General features: G+C 39.4%; 1 protein-coding gene and 2 pseudogenes across 1 annotated transcript in view; all 3 read right to left on the bottom strand.

Annotated features, from left to right (window-relative positions):
- TIPARP (TCDD inducible poly(ADP-ribose) polymerase) overlaps nt 1-1,085 on the bottom strand; it is a 28,604-nt gene extending 27,519 nt beyond the window's left edge. Inside the window, exon 1 of the mRNA XM_006908203.1 lies at nt 715-1,085. The gene's annotated coding sequence lies outside the window, so the exon portion shown is untranslated. The remainder of the gene's footprint in view (nt 1-714) is intronic.
- Nucleotides 1,086-5,688: 4,603 nt separating this feature from the next.
- On the bottom strand, nt 5,689-5,807 carry LOC112476858 (annotated as a pseudogene).
- Nucleotides 5,808-13,974: 8,167 nt separating this feature from the next.
- Nucleotides 13,975-14,093, bottom strand: LOC112476859 (annotated as a pseudogene).
- Nucleotides 14,094-14,455: the final 362 nt, after the last annotated feature.

Genomic DNA, 14,455 nt, shown 5'->3' on the forward strand with positions numbered 1-14,455 from the left:
CCCCCCCCGCCTCCCCCTCCGCAGGCACCGCGGCGCCCCCCAAACTCTCGGTCCAGCCTCCTTCCAACGAGCGCTCCACGCCCAGGCTTCCCTCCACCCCAGAAACCCCTCACGGCGCCTTCCAAAGTCAATTTCTTCTTCACCTCAACCAACCTCCCTGAGAGGATCGTCCCGCGAGTCTCGGAGGATAAAGCAAAACCGACCAGTGAAGAGCCGGGGAAACGCGGCGGGCGCTTCTCCAGGAGGAAGGCGAAGACTTCTGCGCCTTCAAAGTTAACCTGAAAACAGCCTGCAAACTTCTGGGCTGCAGCGGGAACGCCGGGCGGCCGGAAGGCTCCCCTGGCTTTCGTGCCCTTCCCTCGATCTGCGAAGTGCCCTCCTGGGGAGGCCAAACAGACGCTCCCCCGCCCCCCGCGCCAGCCCTGACCAAGGTGGGCTGGGGGGACGCCGGCGACCCTGACTAAATCCTTCGGTCTTACTCCGACTTGTACACCTGCCAGAGGCCCTAAGTGACTAAGAAGTATAAACCAATTCCATGCCGATATTGACGGGATCCGAAAGAATTCAGTTAAAAAAAAAAAAAAAAAGGGCAGTTTAAATAACAATCACCCCAGATCCGTGAGGGGCGGCTGCGAGGCCAGCACCCCCTTCCTTGCCCGCCATCCCCGCTAGGGTCCCTTATCGGCTCCGCAGAGCTCACTCGGAGCCCTTTACCTGAACCCGCAGCCTGAGAGAAGTGACCACAGGAGCCGAGTCGCAGCGCTGCTGGCTTGCGGGCAGCGTCCGCGTCGGGAGGTCGGAGCGCAAGGCAGGCTCGGGGGTCTAGGGGTCGCAGGCTGGAGACGCCGCGAACGGCGCACGGGCCATTCCGCCGCCGCGAGCGCAGAAAGCCGCGACTGCACTCCCGATCCAGCTCGCTCGCCTGTCACCTCCAGCTCTGCTTTAAAGTGGCTTCCGGTCGCCGGCTCACAGCAGCCCGGTCGTGGAGGCGGAGCCTGGGCGGCGGGGTGTGGGTGGGGTGAGGGGGCCGGGCGCTCAGTGAGTGCCGGGAAGGAGACCCGCCCGCGTGCGCGCGCGCGCGCGCGAAAAAAAAAGGCCGCGTGCTCCCGCGAGGGGGCGTGCCCTTTCGAAGGCCTGCTGGGCCCCAGAGAGTCCGCGTGTACGCGCGTCTGGGAGCGCGCGGCGGTGAGGGAGGGCGGTCCGCCCTTCATGGGGCGGGCTCCACCTGCCTGCGGACAGATGGAGGGTCACTTTGTTCCGAGGAAACTCAGGCATCTGAAGGAGGATGTGAAACGGAACGACCCGTTTCTGTGCGGTTGCCTTTGTTTATTTGCCTCCTCACAATATGCCTCCTGCCCCTGACGCCGCCGAACCCCAAGAGGAAGCAAACGGCTGCTACCACCGATGTGGCCAGACGGGGTCGCTAGACCCGTAGCGAATGGGTCGGCCCTCCAGCGCACCCGGCTTGGTCGCCTGCCCAATGGGTCGCAGATATTCTTGTTGGACCGGTAACGTAACGCAGCACTGCAGAAGGGAAACCTAGCTTTGGGGTTTGACGATAAAACTGCATATATATATATGTATATATGTACATGTGTACATATATACACATATATATAGTCACAAACTGCATATATATACGTATATATGTACACGTATACATATATACACATATATATACATATATATAGTCACAAACACCTTAGTGACTTATCACTCAATACTTGTCAAGCGTCCGTTGCATGCAGCCCTGATCAGCCCAGATACCATGTCTGTCCCCATGGAGCGTGTAAAGCATCACGCACTCACCTTAAAAATATACATCTATGAAAATTTGCCCTATTTTCTGTACTGTAAAATGTCTTGGATAGTAAGTCTATATATTGAATAGGTTTGCAGTGGTGAAGGAAGAAACGTGTTAAATTTATATAATCACTGTATATAGGAGGAAAAGGCCCTGATCAAAATCAAAGAAAGTTAATTATGGCTTTATCCTCAACAGCTGACAGAGAACAAAAACAGCTTGCAAAGAGATGCTCTCTGCCTGTGGCCTGAAATATAAACCGACTTAATTCCACGATGTGGGGCCTTTCTGAGTTGAAAAAGCAAGCTATTACCTTAGCAGACATGGAAGCCTATAAAAATAGGATCTGAGAGGTGGTAGTAATAGATACATGGTTCCAAGCCTTTCTTAAAGTCTTCTAAATCAGACATAGTGACAACTAAACTCTTCTAAATCTATCCAGCAAAGAATAGATTAACTGTAGTATCTGCCTACCAGGCTTATTTCAAATTGCATTAAGGCAGGGCTGTTAAACTAAGGTGGAAATGATATGGACAGGATTCAGAAGTTAATAAAAAATTTTCAGGTTTTAAAACCCTGGTCTATATCTACTCATATATGGAACTTCCTAGAAGCAAGTATCTGAGTTTAAATTGATTTTACTATTTGATTTTTGATTATCTGTTCTATGTTCTCTTTTCATGCTTTCCTTTGGATGAAGTATTTCTAATTCTATTTTTCCCAACAATTAGATTATTTGCTATATATATTTAATGACTTAAAACACCTCTCATTTGCTCATGATTCCAGATTCCCTGGCTCAAGAATTCAATCTGACCATAGTACAGGTGGCTCATCTTTGCTTCATGATATCTTGGGCCTCATTTGGGGTGGCTCATGTGTCTGTGGCCTGGCCCAGTTTGGGCCACATGTCTTGGGCCTCTCTCCTGGCTGTTGGCTGGATTTCTCTGCATGGCTTCTCCACATGGTTAACTTGGGCTTTCTCACAGCAGGGTAATCCCAGAATTCCAAGGGGGAGCATTCCAAGAGGACAAGCCTCAAGATGAAAGCCTTTGCTTGCATCACCCTTACTAATGTGTCATTGGCCAGAGCAAGTCACACAACCGAGCTCAGAGTCTATGGCAGGGGGCCATGAATATTAGGTGAGCTTCATTGGGGCCACTCAGATTAAGGACAGATCACCTTAATCCAATCAGGGATTAAGTAAATTACTTCCAGGGTGTAGCTCTTTAGAATTCCAACTTAAAATCTTTCCTCGTTGGGTCCTGAACTCAGAGTTTTCACCCTCCACTCTCACCCACTCCCCTCGAGAGCTTTAGCTAGTTTTCAGCCTCTTCACTACTACTTTCAGAATGGTAGTTGCCTCAGAGGGTAAAATGGCACCAGATTCTGGACTCACCACTTTTGGATCGAGTCTCAGACTGCTAAAGTTTTATTGCTCCAGGAAAGGTATCCTCTACAAGGTATCCTCTACCTTAGATGTGACCCCTGGAAGACAATAAGAAAGGAAGATCCTCCTACGGAACAGGAACTAACAGATTAACTGACCAAGAGCATGGATTACTTGCTATAATTAATCAACAGGATCTGAGATGTTCTATGGACCAGTGACTACTGTGTTTCTCATTTCTCCCTTTTCTGAATAGGAGTTTTACTAACATCCTGTACTTTGTCTATCCACCATTACTTATTAAGAGTATCAAGGCAGATAACTTTTCTTTAAAAATTGTTTGTCAGAGTGTGAAGATCCACACTCTTGATGGGGAGTACCCTACATTACTAGGCTTCTGGATCCTGATGCAGTGGACCTGAACTCATTAGAGTAACTGATGAAACTTTAGGATCGTTTCTCTTAGGGAGGAGGTAAGTATATTCCTTATTTGAGAAGGGCAGATACTGCTCGTTGCCCCTATCTGTTAGAAATATCTTGATACTTTTGTTGGGGAAAGGAGAAGGGCTGGCAATGTACCTAGCCAAAAAACTCATTTCCATAGATCCCATACAGTTCGGGTGACTATGGGATATAGTTTTAGACATATGGTGAAGATTTCTAGGAAAACATTTCTTTTCCTAATATAGAGACACCCTTTCCACATCTTTTTTTAAATTCTTTTTATCTTACTCCTCAAATACTAACATGAGGATGAAGATGGAGCCTCATGACAAAAATGAAGGTGAACATGATGTGGAAAATATGAAGATGGAATCCAAAAGCTAAGGATGCCAGAACAGAAAGATAGAAAGAGTCTGGATCATTCTTGACATCTTGAAGCTGCTGCAGCAGTTCTAGACTGGCTACCCCTGGACTTACTGTATGTCTGAAATATAAACCTCAACTTGGTTCTCTGTTACGTGTAGCTAAACGTATTCTTGGCTAATACATAAACTATCATAAGTTATCTTCTATCTAGTCTTCCTGCTTGCAGGCTCTACCAGTTACATAGCAATATGACCTAGTATATAAGAGATATAAGAACTCACAAAGCAATACATCAACTCCTATTGCATTTTCTGTTAATCAAATTATATGATTAAGAAACATATTTATTAAAGAAAAAAAAGTAGAGAGAGGAGACATAAGAATACTTCTGAAGTCCCATTTTAATATTTTGCCATAGTTATGTTGTCTTAGTCAAAGATTTTTTGTATTGTAACATCACTATATTTTACTTAACTTATCATAAGCAACTTTCCATGTTACCAGTCTTTTAAACAAATAGCTGTCGACTATTCCAAGTAAAGGTGACGAATTTTACTTAACTGGTTCCTTGTCATTGAACTTGTCAATTCACTTTTTAAAAAATCATTTATTCACTAAGTATCTAATACAATCAAGTCACTGGATTAAATATTGTGAGTATCCATACATGAATAAGTGGCTCCCTCTCCGAATGCTCATCAAAAGGCATAAACATATACATGCAACATATATAGCATATTCACATGTATACTTTCTATGTGTGGCCCTAAGCCATTTAATTCTTTTTAAATATGCTTATACGATTGAAATATTCTAATTTCTTTTGCAAATATACCTTTTATTGCTATTTCTGTTTTCTCTGTCTGCTGGATTTGCCTTAGCATGACTGATCAGTGGAATGAACAACTTATTAATGTAAAAGCCAGGACTACTTACTTGAAATTTCAAGTGACTCTAGAGATCCCATGTTCATCTTCATTAATGGAGTACATGTTATGAAATACAAGTATCAATATCCGTTGCTTTCTGTTTTCGTAATTATTAGTACTATCTTTCCTTCTGGTGGAAAGATAATCATTTCTGGTTACCACATCAAGAAGGAAACAGTGACTAATGTGACTCAGCACAATGAAAAACCTGAGATTTGAAAATAGGCCTTTGCTCTTAGCAATGTTGTACTGAGATTACATGGAGAACACAGCCTACTTGCATAAATGGCAGACGGATCATTCCTAATCTATGAGTGCTAAGTCCAAGCTATAATGTTTCTGACTATATATAAGGATAACTTATTCTCTAAATCAAAAGAAGTTCATATGTGCACGTATCTAATATGTCCAAAGTGAAAGGAAAATCCAGTTGTTTTCTAGCCAACTGAATGACTGTTGTTTTTGAACATACAAAATCTATTATTGAAAATTCTATCTTGATGCTGTAACTAATGGGCCAACTCTTGGAACTTAGCTAAAGGAAGATTTCCTATTTTCCTGAGAAGGAATTCTGCACTTTTTGGATTCTAGAGCAAGAAAAGATTTTGGCTGACTTTATTCACCTCAAGTAGCTTTTATTTATTTATTTATTTGTTTGTTTGTTTATGTGAGTCAACCCTTTGTTGGCCTCACAGATTGCAAGGACCTTGTCAGCTTACAATCCCTTATTACTATTATTTTTTTTAATTTTTTTACACCTACAGCACCTGGTCTTCCTAGGTGGTCTCCCATCCAAGTACTAACCAGGCCCGACCCTACTTAGCTTCTGAGATCAGACAGGGTCAGGCTTGTTGAGGGTAGCATGGCTAGAGACTTCAAGTAGGCTTTAAATATGGTGTTAATGGGAGAAGAATGGAAAATTCCACTAGAGAATATGTCACAGCAGCAAAAGGTAGAGAATTTAATCAGCATGAATTAAGGGTGAATTAATTCAATGCTCAGAGGTGGGTTGGTTTAGAGCATGACATGAACATGCTTTGATAAATGTAAACTTAAGATTTATGTTTTCATAAAGTGATAGAATATTCACTTTGCAGACCATTTCCAAGTAGTAAAAACATTTCTCAGTTATAATCTTTTCTTGAAACTCTAATGAGGTAAGGTGCCTCTGTCTAGGTGAGGATACAAGGCTTAGTGGTAAATTAAACAGATAAAATATAAATAGGATGAGTTCTAAAATGTTTATTTCAAACTACAGATGCTTCTTGAATTACAATGGGGTTATGTCTTGATAAACACATCATAAAATGAAAATTTGTAAGTTGAAAATGCACTTAATACACCTACTTACCAAACATCACTTTATCCTAGCCTACCTTATATGTGCTCAGAGCACTTACATTAGCCTACAGTTGGGCAAAATCATCTCAATGCTGCTGCCCAGCATCATGAGTACTATACCACATGTCATTAACCTGGGAAAAGATGAAAATTCAAAATTCAAAGTACACTCTCTACTGAATGCATATAGCTTTTGCGCCATCATAAAGTTGGAAAATCTTAAGTCAAACCTTCGTATATTGAGACTCTCCGTATTGTTTATCTAAGATTCACGTTTGAATACTGACTCATCATCTGCTGAACTGTTCTTATTGTCACAGGATAGCTAAGTGTGCTCTTTAAGCCTCTTCAGTTTTAGACCTGTTGAATAATTCCCACATCTAATCTAATTGGTTTGGGGTCTATACAAAATGATTCTCTCAGAGAAATCCCCAGACGTTTTCCAAAGCATTCATTCAGTTGATTCAGCACACATTTATTGGGTGTGTATGTGCCGGGCACAAGTTACGCAATGATGACTAAGATAATCATTTTCTTATAGTGAAGTCTGTGAACTGACTACCCAGATCATTTAGGAAAGTCTGCTGCAGATTCCCCAGCCCCACCCTAGACCTCAGAATCAAAATCTGAGAGGACAGGAGATTCTGCACTTTGAAGAAGTCACCTAAGTACTGCTGCTTTAAGAGCTCATAGTCTTTTAAAACACTTGGGGGTGGGGTGGGAGGGAACAGAAACTTGGAAGGTGTGGCCAAATAAGAAAACAAACAAGTATATTATGGTGTGGTAAGTGCTATAATAGAGGCAGATCTGCAAGAATATATAGAGAGGAGGAATTAAGCCTAACTTTATACTGTCAGAGGAGAGAATTATCAGTGGCAGATTTCTTGAAGTATCTAGAGTTATTCCTTAGAATGTTAAGAAACTCAATTGTTTCTACTTGGAGTAAATTTAATAGCAAAAAAATTTAAAAAATAAAAAATAAATTGCTTTTTTGAAAAGTAAATTCTCAAGTAGTTAATTTTCAAAATCATTGTACAGAGATCATCTGAGTTAGTAGCATTTCTACTTGTGTGAATTTATCCTAAATTTGGGTTTCATGCACAAGTTTGGTTACAAAATTGTTTCCTGCAGCAAATCAATTGTTCATTAAGTCCCAGACTCAGTTCTGAGACAGCTTCTCTGTCCCTGCTGCTTACACTATCATGAGACATTCTGGACCATAAATACTTCTCATTTTTGCTGTTCAGGCTCTGCAAAGCCAATAGTCTATAGTAAAGACTTTCTCCAGTGACAAAACAGAATTTAGGAATTTAATTTATCATTAGTCCTGGCTAGCCACACTGAGCAGGATCATGTATGTAGCATACTCAGTATGGTGATTTGGGCTGACTGGACATCCTTGCCATTTACTGAGCAGAGATATTCTGACACCCATCTGCCTTTCATCTCTGACTCCTCCACTACGCAGATAGCTCCTAGGCCATAGATTTTCATCCTGGCTTGTACATGAGAATCACTTGAGCCACTTTAAAATGTTTCTGTTCTCTACACAAGGCCAATCAAATCAGAATCTCTCAGGTGGGGCTTGTGCATTGAATAGGGACTGAATCTTATTTATCTTTTCCTCCCAGGTTCCCAGGAGAGCAATTGACATTATCAGATAGTTAATGATCCCATTCATTCAACGCATATTTATTATTTGAATTGTAGGCACTTCTTAGTGATATAGGGATACAGCAGAGAACAAAACAAATGGTCAACTCTTATCAACATTCAAATTGGGAGAGACAAACAAGTGGTATTAGGTTGTGATGAAAACTGTAAAAATAAAACATGGTAAGGGTATACAGCCATATAACTTATCAAACAAGGTTGGGAGTAATTACTTATAATTATGTCAAGACAATACAGATGAGATCAGGACTGCCCTGGATAAACCCTACTCTAGTTAAGGCGTTAAAGAGTACTACTGTAAGAAGAGAATGAGGGACTTTTTAAAAATGATGTGCTGTTCAGGAAAGGCATTTCCTAAATGGAAACATTTAAGTAGAAGCCTGAGGAAGATAAAGGTGCTAGCCATGAGGATATTAGGAAAGGGGCATTCAAGGTGATAGTATAGCATATGCAAAGGCTCTGAGGTAGGAGCAAGCTTGGAATGATAGAGGAAAATTACAGAAGCCAGTTCGAGTGGAGTGGAATGATTAAAAGGAAGTTCTGCTAAAGAGGTCAAAGGAATGACCAGAGGCCAGACTTCATGGCTTTTAGGCCCATGGTAAGGACTTTGGATTCTACCTTGAGACAAAAATCTATATGATTTACATTTTAAAAGGATAACTCTGGCTACTGTGTGTAGAGGAGCGTTATAGGATAGCAAGAAAGCAGGAAAGATCAGTTAATAGTCTAGGCAAGAGATTATAGTGCCTTCGACTAGTGTAACTAACTGCCAGTAGTGAAATGTGGTTAACTTCTAGACACATACTAAGGGTAGAGCTGAGAGGATATGCTGGTGAACTAGATATGGGCTATGAGGGAAATTGAAGAACCAGGGATGACCCCTCAGCAAGAGCAATTAGAAGAATGAAGTTGTCATTTATTGAGATGGTGGGTGAAGATTATGGGAAATAGGCTTTTGAGAGCAAGGACAAACGAGTATAGTTTTAGAAGTGTTAAGATTGAGGTATATTAAATATATGGAGATGGTTCATAGGCAGTTGGATAATGAAGGCCAGAGTTTAGAGAAGATGGAACTGCTTGCTATCATATCTAAGAATATCCCCATTTCTAAACCTACATGGCAAGCATATCAGTTCCTCCATTTGACATGAAAGTTAATTAGGAAGGCTTAGACGTGTGTCTTTTAAAGAGTGGTGGGCTGTATTCTGCATTTGCAGAGGAGGAAGATTTATTTTCACAGAGCCTGAAAATGAGATGTCGCCCAGTAGTGGTGTGTCTACTCATTCCATATTTCTCCAGAAGAGGCAAACTGTAATTCCTGTAAACCTAAGCTAATTTACAGTTCTCTTTACCCAGCTTTGTCAGTGAAGATCCCATTCAGGAAAGATGACTGAATAAGAAATGACTTTGAGGCTAAAGATGTGAAACAGTTGACATTTGTTTGTTCTATAGGCCTAGAGAAAGAAAAATAGCCAACCAAATCAAGCATATTAAAATAGAAAATCCAAAATTGGTACAGGCTCATACGAGTTTCTAGTAATGTAAACCTAAATCTGGTTTTAAAATAAAAACTTATAGTATCAATTAGAGTTCGCATTATTTATTGATTTCTTGCCTTCAAACTTTAAAGAAGCGGCTGTCTTTTATTTTCTAATGCAAAACAGATGGGAATTTACCAAGCAAATCCGTGTTAAGCAAACAATTTGCAACATTATTTGCTGTATTATTTTGACTTCATCACCTAAGACTCTTATTTTTCACTTTCTGAGGAGTTGGAAATCAAGGATCTGAATGGCTTCTTCTCAATGATCAGTGTGTTTACATTGAAACCAAGATAACCTCTTGGTTTCAAAGTTTTGCAGTCACCAAAGAACAACATTTCTTTGGTTAAAAATAACATTTTATTGACATGAAATTAATGTAACCATAAGAGAAATGGAAACTGAAACTTTTTTTTTTAAATCAGACCTCAAAGTTGAAAGCCAAGAAATTTCAGCTGTATCAACAAAACCCTAGGTACAGAACTGTTGGTGGAAATAAAAGAGCTAATTGCAGAGATAAGTGACCCAGAAAAGGACTTTTGATTAACAATCTCATTTTTATTCTTTCCTCTATTTTATTGAACAACAGCTACAAGTAGTTGCTGGGACTGCAATGGTGAACAAAACAGGCATGATCCCTGCCTCCATATAACATATGGAAGAAAAGAGATATTATTCAAATAACCACTCAAATCGACGTAGTTGCAAACTTTATTAAGTGCTTTGAAGAAAAGCTGGGTGCCATGACTGAGACCTACCTAGGCCAGGGAAGCCAGGAGAGGCTTCCTTGCTGAAGACACATTTGGCTGAGCTCTAATAAGTAAACATTAACTAGATCACAGGGGCAGATGGGTGGGAGCAGTTAACAGTAGTCAAGAGATAGGAACCACAAGTGCAAAGCCCGAATTATGACAGTATGGCATGCCTAAGAGAGCCGATGTATCTGAGAAGTAGAAAGTGAGAGGGAGAGTGGCTGGAGATGATTTGGGGGATATATACCTTCAGGCCTACTTAAGGATTCTGAAGAAAAATAGGCAGTCATTGAAGTGTTTTAATTAGGAAAATGACATAACTACATATTTTTTAAAAAAACTCTGTGATAAGGGAACTTTCACTTCCAGTAATGGATTAGGTAATTCAGGTTAACACTTTTACCAAGAAAACTCACAGAAGTTGGACAAAATATTTAAAAATCACTCACGTAACAATGAAGAATTAAGGTATCAAGATCTGAGAGAAGGAAACCCAGAGAGGTAAGCAGAACATTTAGAGCTCCTTTTCCCAAAGATTTGACTGAGAAGCTGAACAGAACTTTTGACAGACTAACAGGAATAGGGGTATAAAATTGGAGTTCAAAGGGGAGTTACCCCAGACTTTGGGTTGGGACCCAAAGGAGTACATTGAAAGTAAGGACAAACCAGAAATGGACCCGCCCTCCCAGCTTCAAATCCTCCCAGGGTGATCTAAGATTGCTAGTGGCCTTAACCTCTTTCCAGAAGCAAATATAAATCCTTCTTGGAGAAAGATAATATTATTCTAAGCCTCAAACTAGTTTTTACAATTATCCAAATGCACCATCTGGTGCTCAAATAAAAATAACCAGGTAAGCATTCACAAACTGATGAGACATGTCAAATGATACAGAAGCCAGATTAAAGATTCTCCTACTGGCCAATATAGGGGAAATCGAAAGATAAAAATAATGATGGCCATTCATTATAATGTACTGAAGGAAAAAGAATCCATGAGTCAATAAAAATACTCAAAAAAAGAGGGATGGTCCAGGAGAGGAGGGAAAGCTCTTTTTTACAGAAGAATGCCAGCTAATAAATGTAGATGGCCTGACAGAATTAGAAAATAATTTTTGTAACCACTAAAACAAAAATTGATAACGGAAGAGATTATCAATGCCTATTAACACCACTGTGGAAAATGGTATATTGGAAATATCCTATTCACATTGGAAAATAGGATATTCATATGGTCTCTAAGTATCTCGTTATACATTATGCATAATAACAAAAGCAAAGAGATAATCTGACAAGAGAAGCCTAATTCACACCACTTTAACCAAGTGATCAAAGTTAAAATTACCACTAATGGACATTATTCTAATACGATGAATAGAGGAGACCAAATCATCATCAGTGTCATATTCTTGTCAAAAATATATTCTTGATTCAGCACGCATCTGCTAAACTCCAATTACGGGTAAGGCAAGTGTTAGGAGCTATGGAGACTAAGACCTTAAGATATCATAACTCTGTCTTCTCCGAATTAAAGTTTATAAACTAGTTGGTGAGACAGGCCATCCATGAAAATTATACTACAAGAGTTATTTTGTTTGCCTAAACTAAAACAACAATATTTCTATCAAAGATTTTTTCAAACACCTACCCGGTTATCCAAGACTCTGGCAATCTCCTGTATGAACTATTATTAATTACCACTTTGAAAGCAGTGCTTTAGTAAAGACAGAGTTTGATTTGAAAATCTTTAATTTTGCCCACTGAGCTATATGTCAACTAAATTCAACCAAAAGTTAGAGACTCAATTATGCTCTGGCGGCTGAATGGGCACGGGGCACAGAACTTTGCTAAAGGCAAATACTTCCCTGGGAGATGTGTCTTTTTAAGCTGCTGGTAGCCATTTCAATTTCAGTGTAGGGGGCATTTGATCACCCTAGGAATAAAAAGGACTCCCTTGAAACAATACAATGAAGAAAATGATATAGAATTTCAGCCATTCTTAAGAATGTATGGGAGGGTGAAGGAATTAGTTGTGGAATTGTTTGGTTTGTTTTTTGGAGAGAAGAGAATTGGTTGGTTGGTTGTTGGTTGGTTAAGGAGAGAGAGAAAGGAATAAAAGAGAGAGAAGGACACTACAGAAATTTCATCATAACTTATCATAGCTACCAGCCCTGGTTAGGGAGTTGGGCAGGTGGAGGAATCAAATTAGATTTGATCTAAAACTAAGCATGAGAGAATAATCAGACAAGTCCAAATAGTGGGACTTTTTAAACTGTAAAAAATATCAATGTCATGAGAGGAGAAAAAAAAAGCAAAACTATTCTAGATTAAAGGAAACTAAAGGCTATGTCTGATCTTTACATAGATACTGGGTATTAAAGAATGCTACGAAGGATATTATTCAGTTGGAGAAATTTGAATATGTCCTGAATACCAGATATAGTATTAATGTTAAACGTCTTGAGAGTGAAAACAGAGGTACTGTGATCATGTCCCCGTTCTTAAGAAATAGAGATACATGTTGAAATATTTAGGAGGTGAAGCATGATATCTGTTGAGTAGTTTCAAATGTTTTGGGGGAAAAAAATGTGTACATATATGCAATCCTCACTTTGCATGGTAGAGTAGGAATCAAAAATGACTAGAGTGAAGCTGTGTAAAATTATTTTAATAATCAGTGGAAAAAATTACCTCTATTCTATGACCTTTAAACATTTTTATCAAAATATAAACTTTTATACTTAGTTATAAATGCAGAAAAATGAAAAATTAGTAAAACAATTTTTCATTTAGAACACTGTAATTTAAAACACTAGAAACATTGAGGATTAAAGTATTTTATTTCATTGTAAAAAACTTAAAGAGTAGTTTGAACAATTCTTCTGATTGTATAACTAACTATATGGATGGAACATCTTCTCTATGCCTTTGCAACTTCTCATACTCCTTCCTGTTTGAACTAGCTTGTATCATTTTATCCTTTGCCCTTACTCTGTCATGAAATATCTCCAAAATTTTCTTTAATGTGAAGTTTTCGCCAATGTCACTACCTTCAAGACATCTTTATCCTTTTCATCACTATCACTTTCTTCATTAATCTTGATAAGTTCACCTTTACTAAGTTCTTCTAGTTGCATAGACTGTTTCCAGTAGTGGCAGTGTCAATACTCTATCAGTTATCTCTTCTATAACTCCTTCAATACTCTATAAGTTATCTCTTCTATAACTTCTATAAGTTATCTTTCTATTCTATAACTCTTCTATAATTTCACTTTCAGTATTCTCACTTTCAGTTTTTTTTTCCTGCACTTTAATCTTTTTTGGCCCGTTTCCTCTTTCACATATCTATTTTTATAAAATGTGAGTTTATCACTGGGAGACAAGGAGGCAACACAACTGCATGCTTTGCTGTCTGTGTATGAACTGAATAACAGATATGCAGTGACCAATCACTGACAGATTTGGAAAGAAATGTGATTGGTCACTGTCACTGATTATGATGGACATTTGTTAATTATGCGGTGCTTTGAAGACTGAAGTTCTGGTAGTGAAGTTTATACTTTATGTAATTACAGTTAGTACACCATGGTAACTGAAATTTGAGTCATGTCACTGAGTAATTGCCTGTGTGTGTGTGTGTGTGTGTGTGTGTGTGTGTGTGTGTGTGTAGATGTGAGTGAATCTAGATAAAAGATACATAATAGGTGCCCATTGTACTATTCTTGCAGCTTCCCCCTGCCTATAGCACATGGTCTTCCTAGGTGGTCTCCTATCCAAGTACTAACCAGGCCCAACCCTGCTTAGCTTCTGAAATCAGACAAGATCGGGCATGTTCAGAGTGGCATGGCTGTAGACCTATTCTTACAGTTTTTCTATAAATTTCAAATTTATCGTAATATAAGTTGGGAGGTGGGGAGGAAGTCATGAGGAGACGAGATAATGCAATTAAAAAACCTAGAAAAATAATAAACAATAAAAACGGATCAATGGGGAATCTAGCGAATAGAAAAGGCTATGGAACCAGACTGGCTGGGTTGGAATCCCACTTTACTCATCAGCTGTGTGAACTTGGACAAGTTATATAATCTCTCTGAATCTGTTTTCTCTTGAAAATGATGATAAAAATACTACCTACTTCATAGGGTACTATGATGATTCAATAGTTGCATATATGACAGGTAAAACAATAGTACATAGTAATTACTTTGTAAATGTCA

This window comes from Pteropus alecto, unplaced genomic scaffold (genome assembly GCF_000325575.1).
Source record: "Pteropus alecto unplaced genomic scaffold, ASM32557v1 scaffold81, whole genome shotgun sequence".
Classification (NCBI taxonomy): domain Eukaryota; kingdom Metazoa; phylum Chordata; class Mammalia; order Chiroptera; family Pteropodidae; genus Pteropus; species Pteropus alecto.